Source organism: Bos javanicus, chromosome 8 (genome assembly GCF_032452875.1).
Source record: "Bos javanicus breed banteng chromosome 8, ARS-OSU_banteng_1.0, whole genome shotgun sequence".
Classification (NCBI taxonomy): Eukaryota; Metazoa; Chordata; class Mammalia; order Artiodactyla; family Bovidae; genus Bos; species Bos javanicus.
Window position 1 is genome coordinate 67,611,346 of NC_083875.1, and position 18,177 is coordinate 67,629,522.

Consider the following 18,177-nt stretch of genomic DNA (forward strand, 5'->3'; position numbering starts at 1 on the left):
TAATCCATTTTGAGTTTATTTTTGTGTATGGTGTTAGAAAGTGTTCTAGTTTCATTCTTTTACAAGTGGTTGACCAGATTTCCCAGCACCACTTGTTAAAGAGATTGTCTTTAATCCATTGTATATTCTTGCTTCTTTTGTCAAAGATAAGGTGTCCATATGTGTGTGGATTTATCTCTGGGCTTTCTATTTTGTTCCATTGATCAATATTTCTGTCTTTGTGCCAGTACCATACTGTCTTGATAACTGTGGCTTTGTAGTAGAGCCTGAAGTCAGGTAGGTTGATTCCTCCAGTTCCATTTTTCTTTCTCAAGATCGCTTTGGCTATTTGAGGTTTTTTGTATTTCCATACAAATTGTGAAATTATTTGTTCTAGCTCTGTGAAGAATACTGTTGGTAGCTTGATAGGGATTGCATTGAATCTATAAATTGCTTTGGGTAGTATACTCATTTTCACTATATTGATTCTTCCAATCCATGAACATGGTATATTTCTCCATCTATTAGTGTCCTCTTTGATTTCTTTCACCAGTGTTTTATAGTTTTCTATATATAGGTCTTTAGTTTATTTAGGTAGATATATTCCTAAGTATTTTATTCTTTCCATTGCAATGGTGAATGGAATTGTTTCCTTAATTTCTCTTTCTGTTTTCTCATTATTAGTGTATAGGAATGCAAGGGATTTCTGTGTGTTGATTTTATATCCTGCAACTTTACTATAGTCATTGATTATTTCTAGTAATTTTCTGGTGGAGTCTTTAGGGTTTTCTATGTAGAGGATCATGTCATCTGCAAACAGTGAGAGTTTTACTTCTTCTTTTCCAATTTGGATTCCTTTTATTTCTTTTTCTGCTCTGATTGCTGTGGCCAAAACTTCCAAAACTATGTTGAATAGTAATGGTGAAAGTGCCAGCCCATTAGTTTTGCATTCTTCTGAGATGCCCATTAGCAACAGCTTTCTGAACACAGAACAGCTCAAGTCAGACCCAGGCCTTTTTTTCTCTGGTTTTAAATTTTTTTATTTGCATATTTTAAAAAGTGTACATTATAATAATTAAAATCCTTTGAACAAAACAGTGGCATTGTGATTACACTTGCATTTTACCAGGAATTCTCTGGCCATCCAGTGGTTAGGACTCCATGCTCTCACTGCCAAAAGTCTAGGTCCTATCCTCAGTCAAGGGACTGGGATGCCACATGCCCTGAGGCTAAAAAAAACAACCCTACATTTTATAGCTTTCAGGACACCTTGCACCAACTTGGTTTTTACTCTAGGTTTCACTGTTGTCCTGTTCAGCTTTTTGTTTCACCAACAGCAAGACAGGCAGATGAGGGGCCTGGCCTGACTTTCATTGCCAGCAGTTCTTCATTCTTTGGTGTGAAAAGGGGCAGTGTTGTCACTTAAACTTGATCCAACCTCTTTGCATCAAATGAAGGAAAACAGCTATAAGAAGTCAAACAAGAAGGCAATGCTTGTGGAATGTACAGTTCATATTGGTGGCTCCTGCCTTGTTATGACTCTCTTGCTTGCTTCTCCTGTTCAAGCATTTCCTTTGCAGGCAGAGGATTTTTCTTTCTTGTGCTTCTCTCTTCTTCAGGTTTGATTTGTTGCATTTCTCAAGGTCAGCCATACCAAGTTTGTCGGACATGGTTTCAGAGGAAGCAGAGCAAGGCATATGAGTGAGTGGAGTCTGGTTTGAGCAGTGGCTGCCCAGAGTCTTAGTCTGGTTATTGGACCCAGTCCAGCTCCAGCCAGCATTTCCCACTGTGGACTCTGGGGAGAGTCTGGGAAGAATGGGGAAAGCTTCCAAACAAATTGGGAATGGTGGCAAGTCAATTAGATCAGGATCCTGATGTAAAGACGGTGGAGCTCAGAACTGAGAGGAATTTATCCATGGCCCTTGGACATGGCAGGAAAGATGGAGAACTCTTAAGGGTTCAAGGGATGCCATGTCTGTGTTTCTTGTTACTGAAGCTGCTGGAAAGTCAAAGTGTTAGTCACTCAGTCATGTCCAACTCTTTGCAACCCCATGGACTGTAGCCCACCAGACTTCTCTGGCATGGGCTTCTGTTCCCTTCTCCAGGGAATCTTCCTGACTCAGGGATCGGACCCATGTCTCCCTCATTGCAGGCAGATTCTTTACCATCTGAGCTGCCAGGGAAGCTGCTGAAAGTCTCCTTCAATCCCAGCACTGCCACCAAAACTATTTTTTAAAAAAATTCAACTGAGCAAATTTAAAGATCAAATTGGCTTTTTCAGTAATAATGAATCAGGCAGGATCCTATCTAGCAAATAGAAAACAGTTCTGCTAAGCAGCAGAAAAGGTGTTTATAGACAGAAAAGGATATAGAAATGGAAATTTCTAGCAAAGAGTGGATAGATTGAGATTTAGGTCAAGCTCATTTGGCGGACAGAAGGGGTCTTGAGGGATTGCCTCACTTGTGCTGACCTGGAAATTCCAGACTAACCAGTTAAAATTACATTCTTGGAGGAGGTTGAAACTGCCATTAAGCTAGGTATTAAATCATTTGCTGACATGGGGCTTAGTACAAATGATGCCATTTGGGGCCTGTTAACTTCTTTATCAAGTGTAGTAAATGGGAATCTAAATGAAGGAGAAGCTGAAATTCTTTATACTGCTTTTATAATTTTTCTAGAGTTGCAATACCAAAATATAAAGCTATTTAAAACAACAACAACTTGCCTAGGGCTTCCCTGGTGGTTCAATGGTAAAGAATCCACCTGCCAACACAGGAGACATGGGTTCAATCCTTGGTCTGGAAAGATTCCACATGCCAAGGAAGAACTAAGCACCATAACTATTGAGCCTGTGCTCTGGAGTCCAGGAGCTGCAGCTACTGAAGCCTGGGTGCCCTGAAATGAGAAGCCTGCCCATTGCAATTGGAGAGTAGTAGTCTCTGCTTTCTGAAACTAGAGAAAAGCAACTAGAGAACAATCCATGCAGCTATGAAGACCCAGCACAGCCAAAAATAAATAAATAAATAAAATCATTTTTTAATTGCCTAAAAAAGCAAACAAATATTTGTGACCTCAAAACTAATTCTCATAAGAAAGGAAAGAACAGACACTTGAAGTTCCAAATTAAGACATTTTAAAATGGTGCTGAGAAAAAGATTTAAATTTAAAAAAAATCAGTCTATTCATCTAATCATTTTTATTGAGCTCCACCATGCAGCAGGGATTGTGTCAGGTGCTGGACTAGATGTCAGGATGAATAAGATATGAGCAATAGTGAAAGAGACAGAGATGCATAAACGTGATTAAGAACTACAGCCAAGGTGATACAAGGAATCCACATATTAATCATGCACTCTGATCAAAAGATATGGCAATTAGTGGTGTTAAGTTAAACAAGGTGGATATTAGAATGTGGTGGCTCTAATACCTTAGCAGACTATGTTAAGTGTCAGTGAAAAAATGTTGCCTGCCATATCAGTAAACAAAGGATGCTGAAAAAAAAAAAAAACAAAGGATGCTGCAACCATTAGGCCACCACATTACAGCCGCCTTCAATGGAAAGCCCTGAGAAAACTCAGGATGGAAACAGGATGCCTGCAGTCAAGCTGTCAATCACTGCAGTCATCCCCAAGGATGCACCTTAAGGAGGCTCAGGATGGGAAAACTCAGGATACTGGGCCCAGATAGCTGAGAAGCATATCAAAGGAATGAGTTCCATGAGTTTCAACTTTTGCATCCTCCCCACCCCTCCCCGCCCCACACACATAGTAAAGTTCTAAATTCCTTGACTAGAGATATCTGATTTTCTTTAATTAATAGTAATTTTTTGATGTTTCAAGAACCTGACCTTGGTCGCGAAAACATCTATATATTCTGGCTCCTCCCTTACCTCTTTGGAGTAGTCCCTCAAAGCAATCTGAGAGTCCTGTCTCCCAGGCTTGAAGTCCTGAGAATGTCCATCAAATAAAACATAACTCAACTTTTATGCAGAGAAGGCAATGGCACCCCACTCCAGTACTCTTGCCTGGAAAATCCCATGGACGGGAGAGCCTGGGGCCTGCCGTCTATGGGGTTGCACAGAGTCGGACACGACTGAAGCAACTTAGCAGCAACAGCAGCAGCAGCAACTTTTATGTTGTGTATCTTTTTTTTTTTCAGTCAACAGACTACAATCTAAGCTTGTACATGTCTCTATGTTAGGAAATCAAAACCTAAGGACAACCAATCACAAGCAATTAGTCTTTTCCAAATAATACACTGAGCTGTAGACAATCAAATAAGTTCATTGCTTTGCTTCCACCTTTTCCTTATAAAATCTTTCCTCTAACCTCTGTCAGGGGAGTGCTCCTAACCAGTTCTGGTTTTTTGTTGCTTCATTTGATTCAGTTTTTGCTCAAAGGAACTCAACATTTTGAATAAACCTCAATTTATCTTTTAACACAGGTAAAATACAAAAAGAAAAAACCAGGAAGACATGGCTGAGTCCAGAAACTGGACAAACACTTCTATGGGCCAGACGCTGAAGCAGTGAACAGGGCTGATAGGAATAGGCTCTGGGCCTGGACACAGGCACTGTGACCAGAGTTGGGACATTGCCAGGAAAAGTTGACTAAAACCAAGCCCTATTCAAGTGGGAGGGATGGGGGTGGGGAGAGAAGAGGGTCTGCCCTGAGCCAAGCTCACACCTAGCAGCCAGGGCCTGGTGGAGATCCTCCCAACAGTGAAAAGAAATTAAAAAAAAAAAAAAAAAGAACTTGGAATCAGGCAATTAGAAAAGTTTAAGATTGAGAAGATGGATAATTATGAACACTCACATTGTCTTAGGTGCTTTACACAAACTAACTTCTTTAACTCTCTCACAACCCTATGAGGAAATTACTGGGGTACAGTGAGCTTAATCAGCTTGCTAATAAGCAGCAGAACTGGTTTTTCCATGCCCTCCTCCAGGGCATCTTCAGGACCAGGGATCAAACCTGCATCTCTTCCATCTCCTACATGGGTAGGTGGGTTCTTTACCACTAGTGCCACCTGGGAAGCCCCTTCAGCATCACAGTTTCTCCTTATAGCAGAGTGGTAGGAAATCTAGCTCACCTCCCCTTTCACTCTGAGTTAAAATGTCTTGTGTGTGCTTGTGCTAAGCTGCTTCAGTCGTGTCTGACTCTTTGCGACCTTATGGACTGTTGCCAGCCAGGCTCCTCCGGCCATGTGATTCTCCAGGCAAGAATACTGGAGTGGGTTAGGAGATCTTCCCCACCCAGGGATTGAACCCATGTATCTTTTGTCTCCTGCATTGGCAGGCAGGTTCTTTACCACTAGCGCCACCTGGGAAGCTCAAAAATGTCTTGGGTTCTATTAAATATCTTATTCTGGATAGGAGTACAATGAGTAATTACTACTTAAAAAAATCAGTTTCATGATGTGCATTTTTCATACTTTCATCTGAAAGTTTCTCAGAATTTCTGGTGGCCAGGAGCTTTCTGTGAGGCAGCTCTCCTTGATAGATCAGAAGAATGAGGATCAGAGGCATGAAGAAAACCCTGAATACATTTTAAGAAGTGGAGGCATCATCTATGCTCTAACTGGCACCAATGTGATGTGAAAAAATTTGGACATCAGTGTCTGAATCGAAAAAAGTGAAGAAATTCTAGGAACACCATTGACTTTTATGTATATACAGAGTAATACATGGTAAAACCTATGCCTACGTCAAAAGAACTGTTTTTAATAAGTACTTTAATAAAATAAAAATAATATGTGAACAAAGCATTATGGCAAGGTTTACTTGGCAGGCTTGTTTTTTCTTTTTTTCCCATAAATGGCACTACACAAAATAATGTTGCCTCCTCCTGCATTTCATAAAATATGATACGTTACTTTTACTCATTTCATATCTCCCAGCTAGAAGCTGTTTCTGTGACACTATCTTGGATCCCCCAGTATTAACCCAGGGCAGAAATGAACCCCAAATTACCTTTCAAAGATCTGCAGTGACCGATACGGAAGACTTCAAAGGAGAAAATTTCAATTATTAATTATCCCTGGGGAGGGAGGAAGAGAAAGAAAGGAACAGAATGAAACCAAACCTTGAGAGTAACTATAATGTTTTATATACTGAAAAAAAAATTCTGAAGCAGATAATGCAGAATCTTAAGAATTCCTGGACTTCTCTGGTGGCTCAGTGGTAAAGAATCCACCTGCCAGTGTAGGAGACACGGGTTCGATCCCTGATCTAGGAGGATCCCACATACCGAGGAGTAACTAGGCCCATTTGCCACAACTATTGAGCTTGTACCCTAGAGCCCAGAAGCTGCAACAATTGAGCCCGTGTGCTACAGCTGTTGAAGCACGAATTCCCTAGAGCCCATGCTCCATAACTAGAGAAGCCACCGTAATGAGAAGCCTGAGCAGCACAACTAGAGCGTAACCCTCACTTGACACAACTAGAGAAAAGCCCAAGCAGCAACAAAGACCCAGTACAGCCAAAAATAAATGCATTAATTCAATTATATATATATTTTAAAAGAATTCTTTAAATGCTATAGTGGGTATATTCATGTAATATTATTCCCTGTTCTTATTTTTACATCTGAACTCTTTCACAATAAAAATACAAAATTGAAAGAAAAATAAATAAAATACTGTAGAGCCCTTTCCTATCGGAGTGGAAAGAGTATTCAAAAGAAAGTGTTATGACTTCGTGCTTGATTTTTGCTTTTCTATGAAGCCTTGGAAGCTGTTGACAGACATAGTTTTACATGAGTGTGATATCGGAAAGGGCTCTGGGAGTTAGGCGGACTGACATGGAATCTGGCAGAAATGGCACAAATAATCCTTAAGTATGAAGGAAGGTGGATATGCTGGGTCTGAGGTACCAAGTGTTCTTCCGTAAGCTTCAAAGAGATTCTAAGGCATGACTCCAGCAAATGTTTCCCAAGATTGCTTTGTTTGTTTTGCTTTTTAAAATGCACTTCTTTTTCAGGTAACTTGGAAGAGATGGAGATGTTACCTGGACTCTAGTAAATGAGTCAGATATGTGAGGATGGAGAAACTGACTCTAGATCAACGAGAGGCTGTCTAATATTAATATGAAGGGAGAATCAGAACCACAGTCAGGAAATCTGGTTCCAAGTCCAGGTCTACAGTTAACTAGCTAGGAGGCATCTATAATTTTCATCACATATAAAGTAAGGATATAGTGATTTCCTTGGTGGTCCAGTGGTTAAAACCCTGTTTTCATTGTAGAGGGCATGGGTCGGGGAACTAAAATCCCATATGCCACATGGTGGCCAAAGAATAAATAAATAAAAAGTAAGATGAGATAAATTTTGGCAACATGCGCTGCATTCCATGGGGTCACAAAGAGTCGGACATGACTGAGCAACTGAACGACAACCTCTAAGGTGATTGTTGGCATTATCATGCTATATCTACCTTTCAGTGTTTTTATATTCTTTAATACATTAGCGAAGCCTATCAATAAATATCTTTCCCTCCTAAGATTACCCAGTAATAAATGAAAAGTTAAACACCTCAATTCTGGGTTGAAAGCAATTTGTTTCTGCCTTTTGAATTAGCTTTGACATAATCATTAGGTTTACCTTTGAGAAATGATGCAAAAATCTTCTGAGATGACAATCCCTCACCCTTAGAAATTATGTTTAGTAATTTCTTTTTACTAATTACTTTTTATATCTTAAAACTTCATTAAGAGACTTCTGAAGACCTCTATGTAGAGAAGAAAACATCTGAATAAGTATCATGAAAGAGAACCTGAGGAGATAGTTAGGGTAAGGAAATGAATTCACTTGTTCGTGTATTGAGTCTTCACCATAGGAAATAACAACCTAATGAATGACTGTGGTAGAAACCAATAATGGTCCTTAAGTGTCCACTGTCTCCTTCCTTTTATTAAAATATAACTGCTAGAGCTTTAGCTGGGAAATTGGCCTCCCAGCTACTAATTGCTTTTTTCAGCCTCCTTTGTGCCCAACTGTTGAGTCTGGCCAATGAATACAAATGTAAGTAATAAGAGCAACTTTTAAGTCTTATCCTTTAAAAAATGAAATTGCATGCACTTTACTCTCTTTGGTTTTCCTGCAGCTGAAATGCAGACATGGGGCTAGCGAAGCAGCATTGACTTCATGAAGAACAGGTACTGTAGGATGACAATGATGGAACAAGACGAAAGGACCCTGGGTCCCTGAATGACTTAATGAAGCTTAGTCACTCTATCAAGACTGCTACCACTCACCTGTGGACTTTATATGAAAGAGAAATTAAAATCTATCTTGTTTCAGCTCTAAAGCTGTGGATTTCATTGTTGTAGTAGCTGTGCCCAGATTAATGCAATGACTTGAAAGGAACTCAAGTTTTTAACAGAAGTCCTAGAGGAAATGGTAACTTAACTCAAGGATCTATGACTGTCAATAAGACAAGGGACAAATACTAGCTTGAATCTAAACAAGGAGAAGCAATCAGATAAACCCATATTGGAAGGCATTCTGCACAACAACTTAACTGGATCATTAAAAATTGTCAGTGTCATCCCAACTGGCATTAACTGACATGCATGTTGATGGTTTTATTATGAAGACCAAGGGCTACAGGCATTAAAAACTGGATTTTGGAGCACATGATAAATGATAATCATCATGGCTGGGGAAAAGTATGTTTCTAAGAATGTAACCATGGACAGAGTTTGCAATTTGTTTCTCCTCTAGAATCCCTTTGAAAAGATTCTTTGGTATTCAGAATTTTTAAATGACAGAGATATATTTATAATGTTGATCTAGTGTATCTCTAACACTGTTCCTCATTCTCAGGATTTTTTTTTTTAATTCCTAATCACTGGAAACGTCTATAAGCAAAAACAATAATTGTTACATAGATTCTATTCAAGAACTAGTTATTAATTTTTTTTAGACCAATGGAGTAATAATCTGGCTAGATCCAGTAATCAATATGATTGTTTTTCTAGATGATGCTGATCATAGCCAACCAACTTTGGAAGTGAAACAGAATGTACTTTATAAAGGATCAGCAAAATTCTTTGACTCAATAGTACTAAAAATAAACATTTTAAATATAAAAAGTTGTCAGTGTCATAAAAGATAAAGAGAGGCTGGAATACCAAAGCCCAAGGAAATAGGACAAGTAAATGCAATATGTGATCCTTGATTAAACCCTAAATCCAAATATATATATATATATATATATATATATATATATATATATACACACACACACATATATATACCTACACATATATAGTCATATATATGACATTATTAATATAACTGGAGAAATTAGAATATAAAATGCATATTGAAAAATAAGAGTATCAGTGTTACATTTCTTGAGTATTGCCATTATATAGTGATTATGTAGAATAACATAGGAAATATATGCTGAACTATTTAGTGGTGAGGTGATTAATATCTGAAACTTATATCCAAATGATTCAGTAAGCTAATAATAATTGTAGAAATAATCATTTGTACATATGGCCAAATATTAATAATTCATGAATCTAGCTGAATCTAGGTGGAGAGTATATGAAGGCTCTTTGTAATGTTCTCACAATATTTCTATAAATCTGAAATTTTGTTTTAATAAAATGTTGGAAAATAACTAGTAGAAAACACACATTACTGTCTTTAGACATTAAGGTAAGGAAAATATTCTTAAATTGATAAGAAAGGATTGATATATTTTACTATGTTAAAATTAAAGAGTTCTGCTCATTAAAAAAAGCCTAATCTTGTTTAGTACATTTTGTTAATTTTTATTAACCATCTGAGTCTTCCCTTTAGAGCTGTAGATTCTGTGGAGGCATGGTTTTTTTTGCATTTTTTTTTTTACTGGTTTATTCCTAGTTCCTACATTGGTGTTAGCACATAGTAAGCAGTCAAATATATGATAACCTTGTTACTAAAGAAATAAATGAATGAATTATACAGTTAAATTCTAATATTAATTAGTAATCCTTTCTAGCCAAATTATAAAGCACTATGGTTCAGTGGACTTGATTAAGGTCTCTTTTGACCAACAATTCTGGAACCCCAGACAACATATTAAAAAGCAGAGGCATCACTTAGCTAACAAAACTCTGTATAGTCAAAGCTAGGGTTTTTCCAGTAGTCATGCATCAGTAAGAGTTGGACCATAAAGAAGGCTGAGTGCCGAAGAATTGATATTTTCAAATTGTGATGCTGGAGAAGACTCTTGAGAGTCCCTTAGACTGCAAGGAAATCAAGCCAGTCAATCCTAAAGGAAATCAACCCTGAACTAGATTGGACTGATGCTGAAGCTGAAGTCATTGAAAGGATGGTCATTGGAAGGACTGATGCTGAAGCTGAAGCTCTGATCCTTTGTCCATCTGATGCGAAGAGCTAACTTATTGGAAAAGACCCTGATGCCAGAAAAGATTGAGGGTAGGAGGAGAAGGACGCAACAGAGGATGAGATGGTTGGATGGCATCATCGATTCAATGGACATGAGTTTGAGCAAATTCCAGGAGATGGTGAAGAACAAGGAAGTCTGGTGTGCTACAGTCCATGTGGTCACAGAGTCAGACATGACTGAGTGACTGAACAATAACAACTAAATTATGTCATTTAATCCTATCACTTAATCTTGAAAATTGCTCTGGTGACAGATTGTCTGGACTCAAATTATAATACTCTCATTAATTAACTACAGAACAATGATCATATGCAAGTCACATAAATTCACTAAGCCACAATTTTCCTATCTTTAAAACTGGGGGAAATGATAGTAACCACTTCCTAGGGTTGTTCTCAATAGTAAATAAAATCATATACATAAAACAAAGTGTTGGGCTCATGCAGATACTCAGCTGATCTAAGCTGCTGGGCTGATGTGGCTTAGAGTACTGGATCTTGCCCTTCCCAGCTCCCCATCATCACCTATCCGGTTTCCACTGCATGTTTGATGCTCCAGTCACTGTGAACCTCTTTCCCCTGAATATCCATGCTCTCCCTCTCCTATAGGTCATTTCATATGCTACTCCCAGGACCTAGAACATCCTTCCTCTAATTTCTTATCTAATTGCTATCATTGTGCATATCTAATCTCAGAAATCTTTCCTTTGGTGGATAAGTTCCCTACTTCCTTTTTTTTAATTAATTAATTTTTAGTGGAGTATAGTTGCTTTACAATGTTGTGTTAGCTTCTTGTTGTTCAGTCACTAAATCCTATCTGCCTTTTTGCAACCCTGTGAACTACAGCATGCCATGCCTTCACTATCTCCCAGAGCTTGCTCAAACTCATGCCCATTGAGTCAGTATGCTATCCAACCAACTAATCCTCCTGCCCTCAATCTATCCCAGCATCAGGCTCTTTTCCAATGAGTCGGCTCTTCCCATCAGGTGGCCAAAGGATTGGAGGAGCTTCAGCATCAGTCCTTCCAATGAATATTCAGGGTTGATTTACTTTAGGATAGACTGGTTTGATCTCCTTGCTGTCCAAGGGACTCCCAAGAGTCTTCTCCAGTACCACAATTTGAAGCATCAATTCTTGTACTGCACAGCAAAAGTGAATTGGCCATATATATACATATATCCCCACCCTTTTGGACTTCCCTCCCATTTAGTACACCACAGTGCATTAAGTAGAGTTCCCTGGGCTATACAATATGTTCTCACCAGTTATCTAGTTCTCATCCTTTGTTTAGTGTAGGCAATCCTCACCCTCATATAATTTCCTCATGGCCAGACACTACTGAATAAGAACTCAATGTGTATTAAATGAACGAACTGCAGCACATCCCCAACATACCTACACAGGTATGTTGCATATTCCTAAAGTGTTCTATGGAGAAGCTGAAAGACTAGCAGAAACTTAAGAGTTGCTAAGCGTTTTCCTTCCTTCTCATTTATTCTCTGGGCTAATACTGATCCTTCTCTGTCATGCCCTTGGGTTAGAGAGAACCATTCATTTGCTCCTTGACCAATCTTCATGTACAGGTCTCCTCCCTGACTTGAAAAAAATATATAGGTTAGGTTTTCAGTGACTTTAAGCAGACTTCCTTGACAAAGAATACTCAGCAAAACTTTCCTGCCCACACTCAAAGCAGGATAGCGCAGCTCCAGGATTTGGACTGTTGGAAAGCTAACAATAATTCAGCACGTGCGACTGTTTTGTTCCTTGGTGAACCACAGAGCCTGGCACCTGGGCTGATAATGTCTTATTAATATGAAGTATGAGTATCCACGGCATGCAGGAGTAAAGAATGATTTGCCTTCTAGCACTGTTACCTTGACAGGAGGTGTCTTTGAAGATGACCTCTTGCCTAGAGAGGTAGAAAAACATTGGCAAGACAAAGTGTTTCCCTCCAGGCACTCTGTTCCCTCTACTGCCCTCTTGGCTTGATTTCTATTCCTTGTATTATGAACAGGTTGTCCTCCCTCCTGTCTGCGTAGAGCTGCTGTCACCTCTGTCCAGATTGCCTTCCAGGGCAGACACCCAAGCTTCAAGGACTCACAGTCAGTACTGAGACCATCCTATCCCCCTGTGGCTCAGCAGTAAAGAATACACCTGTGTCCTCTTTCCCAGCTGGAACCATGGAGGGTGGAGAAGAGAAGAAAAAGAAGGTTCCTGCTGTGCCAGAAACCTTTAGGAAAAAGCGGAAGAATTTCGCAGAGCTTAAGATCAAGCAACTGAGAAAGAAGTTTGCCCAAAAGATGCTTCGAAAGGCAAGGAGGAAGCTTATCTATGAAAAAGCTAAGCATTACCAAAAGGAATACAGGCAGATGTACAGAACTGAAATTTGAATGGCTAGGGTGGCACAAAAAGCCAGCAACTTCTATGTACCCGTGGAACCCAAATTGGCGTTTGTCATCAGGATCAGAGGTATCAACGGTGTGAGCCCAAAGGTTCAAAAGGTGCTGCAGCTCCTTCGCCTCCGGCAGATCTTCAACGGCACCTTTGTGAAGCTCAACAAGGCGTCAATTAACATGCTGAGAATTGTGAAGCCATACATTGCGTGGGGGTACCCAAATCTGAAGTCTGTAAATGAGTTGATCTACAAGCGTGGTTATGGCAAAATCAACAAAAAGCGAATTGCCCTGACAGACAATGCATTGATTGCTTGATATCTTGGGAAATATGGAATCATCTGCATGGAGGATCTAATTCATAAGATCTATACCATTGGAAAACATTTCAAAGAAGCAAAGAACTTCCTGTGGCCCTTTAAATTGTCTTCTCCACTAGGTGTAATGAAGAAAAAGACCACCCATTTTGCAGAAGGTGGAGATGCTGGCAACAGGGAAGACCAGATCAACAGGCTTATTAGAAGGATGAACTAAGGTATCTACCAGGATTATTTTTGTAATCTGGCTAATAAACAATTGAAACAAACAAACAAACAACAATAAAAAAAAGAATACACCTGTGATGCAGGAGACTTCGGTTTGATCCCTGGGTTGGGAAGATCCCCTGGAGAAGGAAATGGCAACCCACTCCAGTATTCTTGCCTGGGAAATCCTATGGGCAGAGGAACCTGGAGGACTATAGTCCACAGGGTCACAAAGAGTCAGACACGATTGAGCAACTGAGCATGCTGCACATATGTGTATCTGAGGTGGGGAATCACAGATTCACTTGGACCTGAGCTTTGCTGACTTTGATGGTCTATATATCTGAGGGGTATGAAGCTGGTCTTCTCACAGTGAGTTTGTGAGGGTAAACAATAACAAGCAAATCACCTAAACTGAACAAAATATCAAAGACAAAATGCTGCAGAAGAGAATATAGATGTTAGAGGCAGACAAAGTGATTTTTAGCCAGAAATTGACCAAAATGTCATATTGTATCATCTATCCTATTATTCTAATTGTTTCATCAGGATTTATAGAGGCAGAAAATTCTTACATTTGATTCAGTTGAAGAAACAATTAATAAGCAACAACTGTATGACAGTAATCTGTAACAACTGTAGAAGAGAAAATAATACAAAGCCTGGTGCTGCCTTTGACAAATAAGAAACAACACAAAGAACTGCTACTCTAGTCATAATCCCATCTTTATCAGTCCATTTACAAAAACTCTTTTTCTCTCCTTAGAGTTTATCTATTTCATATATATGTGTGTATGTGTGTGTGTGTGTGTGTGTGTGTGTGTGTGTGTGTGTGTGTGCTGTCATTCAGTCATGTCCAACTCTTTGCAACCCCATGGACTGTAGCCTGCCAGACTCTTCTGTCCATGGGGATTCTTCACGCAAGAATACTGGAGTGGGTTGCCATGCCCTCCTCCATGGGATCTTCCCAAACCAGGGATTGAACCCAGGTCTGTATTTCAGGTGAATTCTTTACCGTCTGAGCCACCAGAGAAGCCCAAGAATACTGGAGTTTGTAGCCTATCCCTTCTCCAGGATATCTTCCCAACCCAGGACACATAGATATAGATATAGATAGATAGATATACAGGCTTCCCAGGTAGCTCCCTGCTAAAGAATCCACTGGCCAATGCAGAAGACATGAGTTCAATCCCTGGGTGAGGAAAATCCCCTGGAGAAGATAATAACAACCCATTCCAGTATTCTTGCCTGGGAAATCCCATGGACAAAGAAGCCTGATGGGCTACAGTCCATGGGGTTGGAAAGAGTCAGACACAACTGAGCAACTAAACAACAACAAAAAGAAACAATAACACTATAGTAGACTTCACAGGTCTTAGATGATGACTGGTCCCCAATAGATGATAGTCACTGATATGATTAATAATGGGAAGCTTGGATTTCCTGAAAGATGGTCTAAGGCAAAGAATAAAAAACCCAAAATTCTCATTAAAGTTTTCCAAGATTTTTTCTATGAGACCTTTAGCCATATTAACCTAAGAACACCCAAGTATTTCCTTTTAGATCCTCCTGGCATCACACCTCTATGTACCATCCCTTGTCCTGAAACCATCAGCTGCCTCAGGACTTCCCTCCTTTCTCTCTACTGGCATGGCCACCCCTGCTGTCATTATGCCCATTAAGGAAGGATTCGCTTGGATTCCTAAACTGAGAACCCTATATTCCTAATGTTATAACCCTCAAGTCACCAAAGATACTATATAAGCCCTCAAGACAGAGTGTACATTCGTTTATTAGCGCTTGAGATCAGCTTCAACCAGAAGCTTATGAAAAAAATCCCTGAATGCGTCAGATCCCATACTCCTATACACTTTGTCCACCTTGTCATCACAACACAAAACAGGCTTCAAGATTATTCAGGTCAGCCAACAAATACTGCTGGAAGTAATTTTATCACACTCACATTTCTCAATAGTAACTCTACACCAGTTTCTAATAATACCAACCATTCTGGGCCAGGTGACCTTGGAGACCTCAAGGTCTGAGTAACTTTGGCTTCAGTAGTTTCAACCTCTCTGAACTCTAGTAAGTCCAGTCAGGAAGAAATGGCTCTAATTATGATAATTTCTTTGTTTATAGTTTAGAGCTTTGCCTTTATAGCCTGGGTAATTAGGGTCGATTTTGAAATACAGCAGTTGAAACAGAATAAATGGAAGATTAGTTTGCACACTTTACAAACCAGCCTGATCTTAAAATTTGCCAGAGATCCCAGAAGGATGCAGGAAATGATTAGAAATTAGCCAGAATCTTGAGCAAGCAGGAAAAATATTATCCAGGTGGACACAGTACACTGAGGCAAAACATTCTCTCATGCCTAGAAACAAACAAATAGGCATATGAGCAGTAAAATCAGAAATAATAGAACACATAAGCTAGAAGGATCTAGAGATAAGCTAGATGACTGTTCTGCAGAGAAAACTGAAGCCCACAAATGTGAACTGTCCAAAGGAAATCAACCTTGAATACTCATTGAAAGGACTTATGCTGAAGCTGATACTACAACTCTTAGGCCTCCTGATGAGAAGAACTGACTCATTGGAAAAGACCCTGATGCTGGGAAAGATTGAAGGCAGGAGTAGAAGGGGCTATAGAGGATGAGATGGTTGGATGGCATCATTGACTCAATAGAGATGAGTTTGAGCAAGCTCTGGGAGATAATGAAGGACAGGGAAGCCTGATGTGCTATAGTCCATGGGGTCAAAAAGAATCAGACAGGACTTAGCAACTGAACGACAACAATACAGTTAGATAATGACAAAGCTCAGAACTAATATCTCCTGGTTCTCATTCTAGTGCCCTTTCTGGTATATCAGAAAGTTGTCTACTGTCAGGGTAACTTAACTCCTTCCCTTGGAGCAACAGACCCTTTGGTAAGAGAAGGCATTGTCCCCTTCAAAAAGAGGTGATTTAACAAAACCTGGGGTTTCTCAGCAGTCCCACAGCTCAAAGGAAGGCAGCTGTGTTAGCAGACATGTGAGTTGTATTAGCAGAGGCATTTGTACCTCCATCTACCGGTTCCACCATATCAAATTCAGGACTGCCAAGGATGCAGAGTTTTCTAAGGAGACACCTGGGGACCATCAGATGATGCAGAAAATATTGTTTACTCTCTCCGGGAAACATGATATAGTCACAACAGAATCCCAATTACTTGCATAGGAAGAAGCTTCTGACTTTCCCTCTGCAAAGGCAGATTCCTGCTACAGATTCAATGCCCAGAGCATAGACATTAGAAACCAGAGTGTGTATCACATATTAGGATATACTTCTGGCCATGAGGCTGGGAGAACACTACCAGAGCTAATGTTTAACCTGAGAGCTGATTCATTCATTTCACAAATATTTCTTGAGTATATCATGTTCTGTTCTACTTATTACAAAAACAATGAAATCTGGACCTTATATCAGTTCAGTTCAGTTCAGTCGCTCAGTCATGTCCGACTCTTTGCGACCCCATGAATTGCAGCATGCCAGGCCTCCCTGTCCATCACCAACTCCTGGAGTTCACTCAGACTCACGTCCATCGAGTCAGTGATACCATCCAGCCATCTCATCCTCTGTTGTCCCCTTCTCCTCCTGCCCCCAATCCCTCCCAGCATCAGGGTCTTTTCCAGTGAGTCAATTCTTCACATGAGGTGGCCAAAGTACATATTTACTGAGTTCCGACAGTGCTCTGGATGCTAAAGATACAGTCTGGATGGTTTTTTGTCACTCCCACCTCTATAATCCTACACCTTACTGTTTGCAGCTCTATAAAGGCCCAGTTTGATTTTTGATATTTATTTGTATATATTGGCTTTCCTAGAATATTACTCCTCCAAGGTACAAAATGGAGATTTCTTCATGATAGCTAAATAAAGAGGCAAATCTGTTAGCAATTGCCAGAGACAAATAAGATTGATGGTGATCTGTTGATCAGTTTAACAAGTACAGGTTGTTGTTGTTCAGTGGCTAAATTATGTCTGACTATTTGTGACTCCATGGATTGCAGTACACCAGGCATCCCTAGCCTTCACTGTCTCCCAGAGTTTGCTCAAACTCATGTCCATTGAGTTGGTGATGCCGTCCAACCATCTCATCCTCTGTCACCCCCTTCTCTTCCTGCCTTCAATCTTTCCCAGCATCAGGGTCTTTTCAAGTGAGTTGGCTCTTCACATCAGGTGGCCAAAGTATCAGAGCTTTAGCATCAGTCCTTCCAGTGAATATTCAGGGTTGATTTCCTTTAGGATTGACTGGTTTGATCTCCTCGCAGTCCAGGAGACTCTCAAGAGTCTTCTCCAGCACCACAGTTTGAAAGCATCAATTTTCTGGTGCTCGGCCTTCATTGGTTGCTTATCTACTGTGTGTTTAGCATCATGCCAGGTGCTTTGGGGTATTGTAAGGGCTGAATGTTTATGTCCTCCCCATGTTGAAGTCTAATCTCCAGTATCATTGAATAAGGAAGTGGGGACTTTGGGGGATTAGTAAGTCATGAAGGTGGAGCTCTCATAATGAGATTAGTGCTCTTATAGAAAAGGCCAGAGAACTAGCTAGCTCTTTCTACCACGAGAAGATATAACCTGAAGTCAGCTATCTGCAACTCAGAAGAGAGTCTTCACCAGAACCCAGCAGTCCCAGCACCATAATCTTAGACTTTCAGCCCCTGGAACTGTAAGAAATAAATTTCTGTTGTTGACAAGTCACCTACTTCAGGGTGTGTTGTTTTAGCGGCCTGAGCTGACCAAAGTTGTACACCTAAAAGTTGGATACCCTTTACTTCAAAGGTTTGCAATCTTTTGAGGGGTCTTGGAAGAAGAAGAAAAAAATGAGCATCACC

At 40.0% G+C, this 18,177-nt stretch overlaps 2 pseudogenes; one reads left to right on the top strand and one right to left on the bottom strand.

Annotated features, from left to right (window-relative positions):
• Positions 1–1,512: 1,512 nt before the first annotated feature.
• LOC133253431 (thymosin beta-4-like) lies at positions 1,513–1,735 on the bottom strand (annotated as a pseudogene).
• A 10,814-nt stretch (positions 1,736–12,549) lies between these two features.
• LOC133252851 (large ribosomal subunit protein uL30-like) lies at positions 12,550–13,360 on the top strand (annotated as a pseudogene).
• The last annotated feature ends 4,817 nt before the right edge of the window (positions 13,361–18,177 follow it).